This window comes from Leptinotarsa decemlineata, unplaced genomic scaffold (genome assembly GCF_025532065.1).
Source record: "Leptinotarsa decemlineata unplaced genomic scaffold, Ldec_3_MD MMD2_tig00001019_RagTag_RagTag, whole genome shotgun sequence".
In the NCBI taxonomy this organism is placed as follows: domain Eukaryota; kingdom Metazoa; phylum Arthropoda; class Insecta; order Coleoptera; family Chrysomelidae; genus Leptinotarsa; species Leptinotarsa decemlineata.
Genome location: NW_027412557.1, coordinates 7,079,059 through 7,096,173, shown reverse-complemented (window position 1 = coordinate 7,096,173; position 17,115 = coordinate 7,079,059).

The window sequence follows — 17,115 nt, the reverse complement described above, 5'->3', positions numbered from 1 at the left end:
CCAGGAAGTCCACACATACAGAGGTGGTACAGTAATGCTATGGGGCGGAATCATGATCGGCGGCAGAACCGATCTCGTTTTTCCAAATCGCTCCCTCACAGCTCGACAGTACTTCGACACCATTCTTCTACCTATCGTCCGTCCGTTTGCTGGTACTGTTGGTGAAAACTTCCACCTAATGCACGAAAATGCTCGTCCACATTTCGCGCGTCTAGTGACTGACTGGCTCACCAACGAAGGAGTTGATGTATTGCCATGGCCAGCACAATCACCGGACCTGAATCCCATCGAGCATGTGTGGTACATGCTTCAACGAAGAATTACTCCGCATATGGAGAACATTCACACACAAAGAAGTAAAATTTCACTCACATGAAACACTGTCATCCTCACTGCTAGACATCCGATGTTTCGCTTCAAAACACTTGCCTTATTGCCTCTTTAGTAGCAAATACGGATAACATTATTTGAACGAACGAAGTGTTTGGGAATAATTGCTTCCCACCTTTCTTTGGAAGATTCCCTTATTATTCATATCAAGATGGAGAACTAGAAAGCCAAAACCTTTCTTTCCCAAAAATGAATCTCTCCTAGGAATAAACCTATTCAATTTGATTTGATATTGGTACTGAAACACATATCAGTGATAAGAACGGTCAACAATGTGATATATGGAAGATTATTGATTTGAAAGGACATTCATATGGATTACCATGCATCCGAATGATTTACTTCGAAGTTTCGGGACGAGACACTTGTACGATCAACCCATTAGCACCGTTTTTAATAACACTGCAAGACGAAGCGGTTATGTTATATTCTATTGAAAGTGTTACAAAACGCTTCAAGATTATTGAAGTATTCATCAGACGATTTGTTATCAGGTTTTTGGAAAAAAACATGTATATTCATTTTATTTCTATCATATATTTTCTCTAATTATTGAGCATTTTCCCAAAGATAAAATGGATTGAGTGTAGGTAAAGTATAGTTCAATTTTCATATCACTGTATCGGACGTAACCCAAATATTTGATTTTTATTAAAATATTTTCATGAATCGGATATTAATTTATATCTTGTTGTTTTAGTTGAAGAAGACTTCTCCATCAAGTATAATTTGTTTTTTGGCACCACAAACTTATTTTTTTTTGTAGAATGCAATTGGGTGACACTTTGTTACTTTCTACTATATAGGTACCTATGCTCAGAACAGTTCGGGTAACTTTGCTTCGCCTAGAAACTTTTCACAAAGTTGGAAAAGTATCTACAAAGTATGAAACCATCACCGACTTTATTAAAATATCATATCCGTTAACTTCATACCCAGAGGCTCTGTGGAAACCACTTTTCATGGGCAATTTCGGTGAATTGTCCGCATGCACCACGTAACCGGAAGGTATTCAACCGCAACAACTTCAGCAACCGCGAAACTGCATTGTTTATGAAGGCACTGATAATTTTCACCTGTTTCAACGTTGGCTCTAGTTCAGAGATTTCACCATGCGGTTTTTCAGAAATATCCGAGGGAAAATTCCATGGTCTATTTCAAAGGCTGTGAAATCCGACAATCATTAATAACATTGTTCGTGAAGTTTCGAATTTGAATTTGGATTCAAAAATAATAAGAAACCCTCTTCAGAATTCCTCATCTCATTTGTGTTATTTCTGAAAAAGTTATAGATATATGTCTCACAGCAGAAATTGTTTGAAATGAGGTTTTTCCTTCCAGTTACGAAATCTTATTATACTCGTATATTGAGGAAGAAACTATTCTTTTATTACGAAATTATTCATTTAACATGGGGTGAAAAGTTCCGTGCCTGAGAAACAAAACGCATTTTTTGTTCAAAATTGGCTTTATCAATCAACGTAACCTCCATCAAGAGTCACACAATCATTCCAGTGCCGCTCTAATATTTCAATACCACTTTTGTTGAACGATTCAACTCTTGTCTCAGAATAGGCCTCAGTTTCAACAATATCATCTTCTTTCGAGCGGAATTTTTTACCAGTGAGCATTTTTTGAGGTCTGCGAACAGCCATTAGTCGCTGGGAGCCAAATATGTCGAATAAGGTGGATGTGGGAGCAATTCGAAAATCAATTCATCCAGTTTTGCCATCGTTCTGATTGACTTGTGACACGATACATTACCTTGATGGAACGAGTTTTTTCTTTTGCATTTGTGCTCGTTTCTATGCAATTTCAGCCTTTAATAACGCTATACCGGGTGTCAACGAATCTATTAGACAAGTCATAATTTCTAGACTATTAGGAGAATTGAAATGAGATTTGGTATAGTTGAATGGTATGTGGAGAGGAATGTTTTCACATATTTTTCACTTTCCGGTCACTTCCGGTTTCAGCGGAAATGGCTCCGGTTCTGAATTTTTAAATGGAACACCCTGTATATTGTAACATTTTTGGATTTCTGAGACAATTCTGGATCAGAAACTGACATTTCCGGAACTTTTTCAGCCTACTTGATTTTTTCAGAGTCACTTTTAAAATTGCATCTAGGTGGCCATGATCGGACGTAAACTAATCTATGGACCTCAGGTGATACCAGAAAATTGCAATAGCGGAGTTTTAGTGACTAGTGTGTTGAATATGAATGAGACAAGTTTACAAAATAACATTTTCGTGTCTAACTATTATTTTTCAGATGGCGACCATTTTTTGACAAGCAATTTCCGAAAAAAGGATTTTTTGACGAATCTAACGTTACTAATTTATTTGCGATTGAATCAACAAATTTAACAAATTTAACTAATAATCTCAGCGATGCACTTAGATTTTTTGCAATATCCTAAGTTCTTGAAAATTCCACTATAGTAAATTCTCAAAGTGCATCCCTCCTTGTTCAAGACACATTTCAGCTCGTTCAATTGTTTCTCTCAACACGTTTTGTAACATTTGAGGCGATATACTTCTAAATGCCTGTTGAATCCTTTCTTCTAAGATTTCGAGAGTGGCTGGGGCTGTTGCATAGTATACCCTTTCTTTTACATATCCCCAAATGAAGAAATCTAACACAGTCAGATCCGGTGAGCGGGCAGGCCACCGTACTGGACCGTTGGTTGCAATAACTCTATTATTAAAATGCTCTATTAAAAAATCAAGTACGTCTCTGCTATTATGGGGTGGTGCTCCATCTTGCTGGAAGTAAATTTGCCGTAAAACTTCTAAAGGCTTTTTCACTTTTCACGAAAAATTAAACTGAAATTAACGAAAATCAAGAGAAACTTCTACTTTCTGCTCATAAAGCTTATGTCACTGTCATAACCTAGGTGAGCGTTTTGTTCTCCAAAGTGGACTTGATGGAAATAACCGCAAAATATTATGCATCATTCCTATCCATGGCACCCTTGACAAAAGTAAATGAATTTGTATCGAGTATTTTCCTCAGTAATATTTAATTTATGTTCTTATTTGTAATCCAATCGCAAATAAATTAGTATCGTTAGATTTGTCAAAAAATCCTTTTTTCGGAAAGTGCTTGTCAGAAAATGGTCGCCATTTGAAAAATAATAGTTAGACACGAAAATGTTATTTTGTAAACTTGTCTCATTCATATTCAACACACTAGTCACTAAAACTCCGCTATTGCAATTTTCTGATATCACCTGAGGTCCATAGATTAGTTTACGTCCGATCATAGCCACCTAGATGCAATTTTAAAAGTGACTCTGAAAAAATCAAGTAGGCTGAAAAAGTTCCGGAAATGTCAGTTTCTGATCCAGAATTGTCTCAGAAATCCAAAAATGTTACAATATACAGGGTGTTCCATTTAAAAATTTAGAACCGGAGCCATTTCCGCTGAAACCGGAAGTGACCGGAAAGTGAAAAATATGTGAAAACTCTCCTCTCCACATACCATTTATCTGTACCAAATCTCGTTTTGATACACCTAATAGTCTAGAAGTTATGACTTGTCTAATAGATTCGTTGACACCCGGTATAATATTCAGTGATGGATATAACACCACGCTCACCCCAGAATACCGGGGATATAACCTTTCCAGCCGAATGTTGTGCTTTCGGCCGCTTGGGATGAGGTTCACCAGTTGCTCTCCATTCAGATGCCGATTGTTTTGATAGTAAAGTAGTTCCAGAACAAGTACTTTTCCTAAGCACCGGATGAAAACTAGGCAATGAAGAAATCAGTGTTCCTAATTTCTTGAAGACACAAACTTGAAATATTATTGCAGCTCTGACGTTTGAGAAAACTACTTGATTTGGATTCATTTGGATATTTATCTAATGAAATAGTTGATCTCTATTCGTTTTTTCTGTACTTTTTTCTTTCCATTCGATGAAGAATGGTTTATTATATTGAGGAGAGAGATGTTGAGATGAGTTTCATAAATAATCAATGTGCAAAAGTGACAACAAATTTATTAAATGAATAGCATGCAGTTAGTCACAAAGATAATGGTTACATCCTCAAATTATTAACAAAATTAGTCAACAATTGAATGATGATGAAAATGACCACCTTTTACGTTTCAATGAGATAATATCAACTACTCATTGGTTGTTTACTTTTTGTACCAATTCCAATGGAATTTTCCGGTCAAATTTGCTTCGATTTTCCAGCAGGGCTGTGCTTCATCTCATAATGCATTACCTATACAGCAATTAATTTATGAAACGCAGATAGAACCCGTGCTTCTTCAGTCCCCTTGACACCAATCTCAAAGAAATATGGTAACTGTTTGAGCTCATTCTACAAAATTCTCTGAATTTCTGTTCATATTATGAGAGCTCACGGGAAACAGCTGCCAAACTGTGTTAGAAATCAAACATTATATGGGTGTACCCAGTATTTTCTATATGCCCGTTTCCTCTTCCACATAGGGGCTGGCGCCCAGTTTTTCCGCCATCTCACACACCGTTCGTAATGGGCCAGTCTCCACCAGGATCATCAAATCCATGTCATGGATTACTGTAGGTCTACCACTTTGGGGTTCATGTACGAGGCTGATACCTTCATAGAAAAAAAATTACCAAAAATCATATAGTAATGAGCTGAGAAGTGGCAAAAAATCAAAATTTGAAAAAAAAAAGATAGCATCAATGTATAGAGTATAAAATTCTCTATCGATCGGTATACACCACGATATAGTAGAATGAATATTTATCAGAATATGAATCTACAAAAATACATGACATGAATCCGACAACACTTTTTAAACAACCTAATAATTGATAGTGAACTATCGATGTGATTATTGTGATTTTTATAATAGTGATTTTGTTGTTTGGAATGGAGTGGGGTAAGCTAGTGCCTCAAAACTGCACCAATGTCTATGCTAAAAGATTCCTGTGAAGATTTTTCAGCAAATTATAGGAAAACAAACCTAGCATGACTAAAATAGAATTCAATGAATTGTGTGTTTCAGGCGAAACAAAAATGTAGCACAAAAAAGGGTAGAATATAGGCGAATGATCTTTCAGTGGACTACTAATGCTAATAAATTGATGGAAGTAGCCGTTACTACGTGGTTGGAGATCCTAATGAAGAAAAGGAAATTGAAACTTTCTATGTTTTTTGCCCCTTTTATTAGTAACTAACATTACTGCAGTTTTGTTTTATAAAGACATTTTCAAACTTATACATTGAACTATGCATAAGTTTGAAAATATCCTTGTAGGACGAAGTAACATTCAGTAACGTCAGTTACAAATAAAAGTGGTAAAAAACATAAAAAGTTTTAACTACAATGCAAGAATCAAACAATAAATTCTCTCAACATTTCCTATTACAATTCATCTTCTATACAGGTGACTTAAAATTCACAGAGCACAGTGCTAACACCAGAATTGCAAGATGCGTAGTATTGAAGAAAGTCTCGCTAATCTGTGGTTCAAGGACAATGCACATTAAATATATTCATGTTCTTTGATTTTTGGGTTTAAAGATAATATTTTGATGTATTTTTACAAAAATACAGGTGATTATGTGTGGAGAAGGAGCTAGTCTGAAACCATACTATGCTTCACCAAGGGGAATGGGGTCAAAAAGTTGCCATAAAGCATTGCGTGATTAACAGACGACCCCTCAGCGAATGAGTGTTAGCTGGCATATACTCGTATTCCAGGACTCAGCCACTATATTGCATGAAATGTTGAATTCTGAGAGCAGAATTTATGAGCTACCCGTGCAGTATGCCCATTTTTGCCCTTGTCACGCCTTACCTTACCTAAATAATATAAATCTAATTGATCACGAAACTTTTCTCATTTATATAACATGTAATTCAAAGTCTATTACAAGGAATTACGCGAAGAAATTCCTCATGTTTTTTTGCGAATGAATAGATCCGTCGCCTCAGTAAAGTGGAGGGAGGAGGTTAATTAAAGCTCCCCGAACTTAGTTTATTAAAATGGAAGGTATGATTAATTTATCCGGATGTGCCACGTGCTATTACGAATTCCTTCACCGCCGTAATTGCAATTTCACTTGATAAAAGTCTACCGAATTTAATTTATTGAGGGAAACAGCGAGAGAAAGTGTCAAGTTTTCTTACGTTATAGGTACAATTCGAAATACTTATTCGGGAAAAATAAAACGTTGGGATACGGGGAAATTGGTGAAAGAAAAAAGGAATCGAAGAAAGTTTCTGTTCATGACGTGTTTTTCGGAGCATCGATGGAATGTGTTCTTTCGCTATTCTCACAAATGTTCGCATATGTGTGAAAGTAAAATTTGATTTGCTCAAATATTCAAACTGAATAGAAAATGGATATAACTCATATCTCCATCTATACCAGGCCCCCAAATTGGTTTTTCAATTGAATGCTATCAAAATTTTTATTCAATTGCGTTATAGCATCACCTATAATAATGCATCACAACGTATTCCAGACTTCATCTTTGGTCATTTCGATATCTTTCGAGAAATCAAGTGAACGTTTATTCCATATAATCCGGGACATACATATAGTGAGTGTAAATAATGACAGTTTTATTGAACAAGACGATAAAAAAATGCTGTATCATGTATGTCGAGTATACCTAATATTCTGATTTTTCCATAGCACTGATTTTGAGAAAAAAGTCGAGGAATCTAGGGGAAGAAATGGAACTGGCTTCCAAACTGGAAAAAGAGTCAGCTGACGCGTCATGTAAAACTAATTCACGAAAAAGGATATGAAACCTTTCATGGATGGAAAAAGTTATAGAAAATCAATAGGGCCGGTTAAAAAGTGCTTTTGTCATATGATAACTTAAAGACAAAAAATGGGTAAATAAATTGGTGGTGATAGATATGGAGTTTGTGTATGGTAACATCGTCTGTAAAATATATCATAGGAATACCCATAGGCGTTTTCTGGCGCTTATGTATTCAAAACGTATCCTTCTGTGATTCAAATACATTCATGATTATTCAAAACTAGCGTGAGGTTGGTTTCGAAACGGAATTTGACATTACGTTACGCCATTTGTCAGTTTCTACCTTCAATTTCAATTTTGACCGTTATAGTTTATATAGTGGTGAAAACATTTCATCAAATACCTTTCATACAAATACAAATATTTATTATTAATAACGTCACTACGAATTGTTTTTGAATACACGCTCGAATACGATTGAACGCCAGAAAACACCTCATGTTTTGCGTTACAATGATAAAACTCCAATGTCAGTTCAGAATTCAAGGCAGTTTTTAAATAGCAATGCAACTTCGGAAGTGTCCTCGAGTTTCTAGCAGATATAAGCGTTCTAATAAGCTATAGTGAGTTCGATGTTACATAGTTGATGGTTCATAATGTATTCAATATTGTATTTTATGAAATGTCAATTTTCAGCCGCTAATTAATGAATCCAAGTTGTTGATGAATTGAAAATGGGTAAAAAAGTGTAGGTATGAAATTTGACTCAATATGAGTCCTTCATCGAAGTACTTTATCTTTCTTTGCTATTGAAGTGATTCTTCAACTACCCTTGCTCATAATGTTCAAGTTAGTCTAATTTTTTGAGTCAACATAAACTCACTTTAAAAATATGTGAAATAATAACAAAACTTCACAACGATCATAACCAGATGTAATCACTTCTAAATCAAAAACCGGATATTTTTTTATTTACAAATAGTCGCATCAACCCACTAGTACTATAGGGTTTTTGATGCATTGTCAGGATTTAACACTTCAATTGGTATTTCAGATATGTGGAAATTTTTTTTTTCAATCAATACATCGGACACTGCAAGAAAATGTTTTCACAGTAAGTTACAAATGTATGACGAATCAAATACATATCGAATATATCATCGTATGACCTAATACTTGAGCCCATGATTTTTGTAAATATCAGTATTGTTTTAAATAGTAGGCATTTGTATTTTATTTTCATAAGTGGATAGACTTGTAACCTAAATTAATATAGTTTATAAAAGTAAAAAACCTGCTTTCGAAGAACATCAAACTAAAAAGGTAAAAATATTTTGTTACAGAAGCTTAAAACAATAAAGAACGAAAAATACTGGTATTATTGAGGAAAAAGCGACGGGCGCTAGATATACAAAAAATATGGCATGAACTTTTCAGTTCGATGTATTTTAAAAGAGTGTTTTTTAAACTATATTTATTTTTAATTTTTTCGTTTCCTATGCTATAAAAGCATGTTTTTCAGTCTTTCCAAACTATATTTATTTCAACTAAACTTTGGGATCAATCAGCCGTGTATTGTTTAGAAAAATAACCATTTATATTTTTCGATTCAGGAGAGGGAGCCTGAAAATCAGCTCCCAAGTCCAAGGCAGAAGGCGCGCATAGATGGGTTACAAATAAGGCAGTAGGCACACGTGTTAATAAAAAAAATACTTTTTTCAAATGAGGAAATACAAGGTTACGTACAGCGCCATCTGCCCGCGAATAGATTAAGCAAGGAGAGTTACAAACAAACATACATATAGGTGAAGCTAATAAAAACGTGTTAAAAAAAAGCAGAATACGGGGAGAAATATGTAGCCTGTATCAATGAAACAGAATCGGAGAATGTGCTCCCCAAGTAGAAAATGAACCTATTTTTGCTGCTCTAACAAAAAATTCACAGTGTCACACAGAGTTCGCGATATACGGATTTCTTTTATTAATAAATATAATGAATTTGACTTCGCAGTTAGTTTGTGATTCAAAAATGAGTAGAAAACAGCATCTTTCTCTTTGTCATGTGCTACTCTAAACCTGTCAAATTTGACATATTTTTTTTGAAAATCCTCAAAAAATCAGTTTTTTTGTCTATTTTGAAAAATGACAAAAAAAAAGTTGCTTGGTTTCCGATTCTACACCTATGCTCAAAATTTGGATTCTCTACTCTCACTTCAACTTTTTTCCAATCAATTTAATTTTTCTAATCTTTCGCTCTATCGATTCGATTGAAACATTATTCAAATTTTATAATTTTGATGAATACAAGACTTCAATGTCATATATTGCCCAGAAAATACCCGCCTGTTCCGAGAAAAAGAATTACATATCAGTCATCGAATAAACGTATTTCTCTTCATTCTTATCAGACTCGTATTCCTTTTTTTTAACAGATTTGTATCCCATTATCTGCAGATGAGTTCGAAATATTTTGATGCAGTTGACACCCAATAGTGTAACTGTCACATGTAAAATGTTAGATGTAGTTATCGAACACATAATAATTCTTCTCGAGCATTTTATGATCTTATATTCTTTATTAACTTTCGAATAAGTACTCGCCCTCTGAATGAAAATGTTGCGATGTGTCTGAGCAATAACTTTATCTGGGTAGGATCTTTTCTGTACGTACGAGAGGTAATACCTCGAAACCGCGGTCTGCAGGTGATCTACTTGCATAATTTCAGCATGGTCCTGCTGTTGAATGAACGAGAAACATCTGCGAGACTAGCCTCTGAAAGGTATCATGCATGAATATCTGTTGAATATAATGGGCTCATTTACCAAATTTTTTTTATTTCATTATTTGAAAGTTTGTGTTTCAAATAGTACATCTGCAAAAAATCTGAATTTTCACTCTTTATCTTCCCCTTCAAATTATTAGTTGAATGTGGCGTTCACCGAAACGGGGCGTGGTCATACTTGACGTCACATCAGCCGATTCGGCGACAAGGGAGTGCTGGCGGATAAGCGAAATACATACGTGTACTGAAGCCGTATAGAGCAAGTTGTGTGTTGTTTACTGCAGTGTTTCAACTACGTGAATATGTAACACGTGGTGTTTTCAAACCAGTCAGCAAATGAAACAGAATCAGACGATGGCAGCGATTCATAATCTCCAACAGGCACGGTTGCCACCGCTCGAAACTCGTTGCTTGGTGTGACGTCAGGATGTACCGCGGGCGATATCTCATTTTCAATTGCTCTTGCTCAGTTGTTAATTGACATAAAAACCGTAACATTTTGTGGGATACTTGGAAGATGATTTACTTTTATAATATATAATTTTCAATAGAAAACTAAATAAGCCTGAATGAGCTCATTCGATATCCAGCGTGATATTAGCCGGAAAAGTAGTTGTTTTTTTACAGACGATTACCGCACCCTACTGAGTAGGTAGTTGGGAGAGATTAATATTCCGCAATTTATTTCGAAATATTCATTTCCAGATAATAATGTTCAGTGTGGGGTTAAACCTTGTAAATTTGGTGTGAAATGGGATTTTGGTCATTTGTGTTCAGTGAAAAAATAAAGTTCTCAAACCTTAGATCTATTGAATAGTAGAATGAAAATTGACTGTTTTTCATTCGTCATCAGTAATAGGTAATAGCATGCATAAAGACATACCAAAAATAAACTCATCATAATTAAAATGACATAAAATCAAATATGAAATTCAGGTCAGATATTTCCACTCCAGCAGGATAACTGTACTCCCAAAGTCATTAGTTCAATTCTCAATCAAGGGTGAAAAATATACGATTGAAATAGTAATGCCCAGTAAGACTCAGTAACAAATCACGTTGAAAGAGATTCCAAAACCACAGAAAAATACAGAGTATGAACAAATTCAAAAAAAGGAGAATCCTCATAAAAGTATTGAACATCCATACAAAATACAATCTAACTTCGAGCATACAAAGAAACAATTATATGCACGTGTATTGTTTCCCAACTTGACATCCTCACGTAGAAGCGTCAGCTCACAACTTCATAGCCAACTCTACTAATAGTAGTCATTCATTAAAAATTTTGCGAGATACATTATAATAAATCCAAATTGTATAAACTCGGGACAGTATATAAACAAAAATAAGGAGGTATCAGAAAGGAGTGAACAATTTTACTGGGAAATATACATTTTGTATTCATGAAGATGCTATGGCTCTGTGAGTGGATACTATTCAATTCTGTATTTCACTTGATAGTTACCGTTGAGTTGAGTGTTTCGTATAAATGGCTGATACTCATGATCAGTTATATAGTGATTATAGCAAACACAGTAGAAATACTTATAAATGGAGATTTTCCGAAGCAGGCAAAAATTTGTATGATGAATTATTATAATTTGCCGAAAGATTGAAAGTAAATGATACTGATATGAATGCAAAACCTGAAGGATATTTGAAGAATAATGTATTGGTAACTGAAAGTTATAACCCAATTCCTAATTTCAATAATACAAGTAACATCACAGGCGACATGATGAAGTAACGGATTTATAGTGAATATGTCATTTTCTTCGTAATTCATACCGACATATTTTTGGATACACGATCATCCCACTAATGAGCATGGTAAACTTTCAAATACAAAAATTCTGCATTTTCATGGAAGGTACCGTGGGTGGTCTCATTTTCTCTTATTTATTCGCTTCGAGAATTATGCAAAATAATCAATTCAGGAAATTCAATTTCTTACTATTCGACACAAACTCTTTTCAGCATACAAGAAGCTCTAATGGAACCGAGAACTTTTGCAAAACTTCCTAATTGGACTCAGAGCGGTAAAGCTGATTTACCTTGAGTTATGTTGTTCCAACACAAACGAAGAATATTCTGCATGCCGGAGGCTCTTTATCAATTTGCAATTTTGAATTCACAAAGGACACATTCGTTAATTATACACCAAAGATGAAATAATTAGAGTCTGTGGTGAAAACACGCTCAAATAGGATAACAGAAATCTTGTGAGCGTATGTGTTGACTCGTCACTGGAGATGCTTTCATTTTGATGTTCATTGAAGACATATGCTTTCATAATCATGTAATCATTATCGTCACATTATTTCATGAATGATATGTATAATAATATGAATATTCAAATCGAATGAAAGCGAGTACTAGGTTTATTGATCTTGACCTAAACAAACACCAATTCATAGCTATAATCCAATACAAGTTTCAACACAGAATCTAGAGCAAATTGAAAAAGTGATATTTCAAGTGAATATATGTTTTTTGGGAAAATGATGAGAAGTAGATAGCGAAAAATATTTTTCCCCAGACTTTATGGAAATACAAATTTTTTGTGAAAATGGGAATTAACCGTATTATATAAATTTCAATTTTTTTCTACAGTTGTATTGAATGTATCATCAAAGGATCAGACTGTGATTCTGATAATTGTATATTTCAAATTTTCTGCGCCTCTTTTCACTTCCAACAAAAGAAATATAGAAACATTCTTTTATTTAGTATCATGATTATCGAAAATTATTATGTATTGATGGATCTTACTTTAAATAACAGATCAACCTGAGAGCAGAAAGGATATAGAAGAAATGAAAATGCATTTTGGGCTAAAAGACAAATTCATAGGGGTGAATGATAAAGGGACTTAAAATTGTTGGCTGGTGATATTCTTCCATAGTAGTAAATAATAATCAATTCGGTTGAATGACATTAAAAACGTAAAATGTATAAAAACATTGTTTCTCGTCCAGAAAGAAACTCGATTTTTTTGGAATTTTGGGTATATTGAAATATCATATGTGATATATGAAATATCAACAAAAATCAATTATGAAAGAACTATATTCAATTTCCACAAGACCAGAACAGAAATTAAAAATTATCTCTCGAAATTCAATCTACAAACATCCTTCACATCTAACGGAAATTTAGGAAACAGGTTATTCAATGCCAAACCTAAATTAGACGAAGGAAAGAGATCTGGTATATATCGACTAGAATGTGGTGAATGCCCCGCCTTATATACAGGCCAAACTGGTAGAAATGTTGATACAAGGTACCATGAACATGTCATTTCGGATAAAAAATCATTAATGTACGAACATCTCCAAAATTCGAAACATAAAATAGATAAAGATAATTTAAAGATCCTTCACACATACGAAAAAGGGAAAATGATGGATCTATTGGAATCTATGGAAATAAACAAGTCAAAGAAAAATCCCAATTCTATTGTCCTCAACGAACAACTTGATCTAAATAATAGTCCTCTCCTGAATCTATAATCCAGTTCCCAAAACCTACATTATATCAAAAGCTTTGTTTTGTTATGTTCATGGATATTACAGTCTTACAAAAATGTAGGTACCATTTTATTTATGATAGGATAGGCAACTTAGGTATAAATTACTCAGATTTAAATATAATCAGTTAGTTTTGAAAATGGTGTAATAGCTGGAACTAGTCAACAATAAAGAAATATCGTGGAAAATAGATAAAAGTGTGTTTTTGTAGTGTATCCTCAGTGAACATGAATTTCTACAAAATAAACAAGTCGTCAATCAAAGAAGATAAAATAATTTTGAGAATAATGATGTTCTGTTTTGACGGTCGTAGAATGTAGGTTTTGGGGAAAAAACAAATTCAAACATCCCTGAGATGCATTCATATCGCCCATGTCAACGATACATGTTAATTGTTATTCACGAACATTTGCAACATCTCGCAAAAATAGGCAGCAGCTGCTGTTACAGCACAATTATTGCCTGAAAAATCAAATTCAGTACGAGACAAATTCTTTGGACTCGTCTCTCTTCATTAAGGACAAAACACAAGCACTACAAAAATCCTCGAGGCGCTCTGAGAGTGGTGCCTGCGCGAAAGTAGCGATTCACAATTTATTTGAATCGCTGGAGATTATTTCCACTTGGAAAAACGTTCTCAGGAAGTTCATTTCACATAAACACAGATTTCCAAATCAATGAGTTCTCGAACAATGAAGTTCGAGGTGCACTGAGTTGAACCTCAAAACAATGAGCAGTCACGGTCCCGTATTTCTGACATATACCGCATTTGGTGGAATCAAATACACTTGAAAACCTCCCGTGAAAGTATCTACAAAAGGGTGACAAATCTCCAACATTTCTTCGATGTTCCAGACTATCGAGGTTGCAAATGATGTTCGCGTCTCCAATCAGGTGGACGGCTCATTTCTGGATGGAATCCAGCACCTTCAGGGAATACTTACGGGCGGAGCTCCATACATGAGAACAATACTCCAAAGAAAGCCTGATTTGAGCTTCATAAAGCATCAAAAGTTGCTGAGGTGTGTACAGTTTTCTAGTTCGGAACAATGTTTCAAGATTTTGAGAAGCAACTTCTGCAATTCTAGCGACATGATTGTGCTAAGACATTTTGGTGTCCATTTCGACCGATGCCTGGGTTTTTGTGGTATTGAATTGAAGCTGATTTCTTTCACGTCAATTCGAAATCATTTCATGATCCTCATTAAGATATGCAACCTCCACTGCCGGTGAAGATGTGCATCCGCAGCTGATGTCCTGGAATCCAAATGGAATAACGAGACAAATGTGCTGTCGTCAGCAAAGCAAGTTCTTGGTTTTATTTCACTGAGTCGTTGATGTACAATAAAAAGAGGTTAGGAGACAATATGGATCCCTGGGGAACACCAGCGTTGATGGTGAAAGTACACCAAAGATATTTATCGACTGCCACTTGCAGGGCTTGTCCTAGTCGTTCAAGAGGGGTGTTGAAGACATATTCATGCCCAATTTCAGGCCTATGGGTGCGATTCGAACGAAATTAAAAATATATATAGTTTATGACATTTTAAATTTTCAATTACCCATATCTGGACAAGTTTCGGTCGGATTCACATTCAAAATGACCGTCTCAAAAAGTTCAACATACTCTGAAAATTTAGTAAGGCTAACAGTATCAAAAAACTGTTTTCCATGTTTCAATAATGTTCCCGTGTTTCAAATAGAAAGTTGCAAATACGTTATTTGTAATAATTCCATCTACCAAACTTCATAGGTTTATTTTGTTTTTTCAATAGCACGCTCCGGTTAAAAATATTTGGTGATATGTATGATCAGGCAAAAATCGATTCAGTTGTACGAAAACTCTCCCAAAACGAGCGACAATCTAGCTGCGAAAGGCACATCTTCACCGGCAGCAGGAGGTTGCATATCTTAATGAGGATCTAGAAGTGATTTCAAATTGGGGTTTAAGGACAAGTAACCAGATTCATTTCAATGCCACAAAAACCCAGGCATCCAAGAAGATAAATCTCTCCGAACCGGATACAATAATGTCAGGTCAGAAAATCCCGTTTTCTTCGATAAGTTTGTTGGAAATTAAAATAGACACCAATATACCGCAGCAACTTTTGAAGTTTTAAAAAGCTCAGGTCAGACCTTTCTTGGAGTATACCCTGAAGTTGCTGGATTCCATTCAGAAAAGAGCCATCCGCCTGATTGGAGACGCGAATATCACGTGCAACCTTGATAGCCTGGAACATCGATGAAAAGTTGGAGAATTGTCGCTCTTCTATTGATAATTTCACGTGAAGTGACTTGGCACATTTGATTCCACCAAGAGCGGTACATATCAGAAATACGCGACGGACTGTGGCTGCTCATCGTTCAGAGGTTCAACTCAGTACACCTTGAACTTCACTCTTTGAAAACTCTTCTATTTGGAGAACCGCGTTTATGTGAAATAAACTTCCTGAGAACGTTTTTCCAAATGGATTTGAGCTCCAGCGATTCAAATCCAATGTGAATCGCTACTTTCGCACCGCACCGCACCGCTTTGAGAGCGCCTTAAGGATTTTCCTGTAGTGCTTGTGTTTTGTCTTCAAAAAAGAAAAAACAGTCAAGTCTATAACCATCTATGGGTGAAGGAGACACCAAATACAACCTTAAAATCAGAGGACTTGACAAATCAAATAAGCCTGGAATAACAAAAAATTGTAATGTTGACAAAAGAGTTTCATTGTTGCTGTTGAACATCCAATCTGTACGTAATAAGGGTAATGAACTTTATATAATTTTCCAAATTTTGTTTTCCTAGCAGAGCTAGGCTTCAAAGTATTGTAGAACTCAATCTCTGCATGGGAGAACAATGATTCTAGTCAATAAAAATGCTCTCAAAGATCTGACGCTAAACAATATTGATAAATTTGATCATCTTATAGTTGAAAAGGAATTTGAATTCTCGTTATTACAAGATACTAAAAATAATATCTTTTTTATTTGTATTTATAGACCACCAATGTGTAATTTCACAGCTTTTTCAAATAGATTGGAGATTCTTTTGTTAAACATCCCAGTCAATTCTCAGCTTATTGTGGCTGGAGATCTCAACATAAAATATGATGTCAAAAATTCTGCATCTACTCAGGCACTCGACACATTGAACTATCTAACACGAAGGATATCTTGCCACAAGGATCTGTACTAGGCCAGATTCTTTTCCTTATTTATGTTAATGACCTGGTGACTCTCTCAATTCAATCTTTGCGGATGACACCACGCTCCTTTGGCATGGAAAAAATACTTCTAATATGAAAGAAACTATCTCTAGTGATTTAGAAGTTGTGAAAAAATGGTGTGACGCAAACTACTTGTGCTTTAATGTTAAAAAAACAAAGCTACTCACCTTCAGCTGTAATAATAACAATGTATACTTGAATGGACAAATTCTTGAGAATAAAAAGCAATCCAAATTCCTGGGAATCTTCATGGATAACAAATTAAAATTTGATCAAAATATTTCAGCTTTGAATAAAAAATTGGCATCAGGATGCACTTCAAATAGTTTCAAATGAACTGAGTTCATCCACATCAAAAATGGTATATCATTTCCTGATTGAGTTCCACCTGAGATATGGTGTTGTTTTCTGGGGATTTTGCAGTCAACAACTTTTTCATTCAGTGTTTGTTTTGCAAAAGCGAG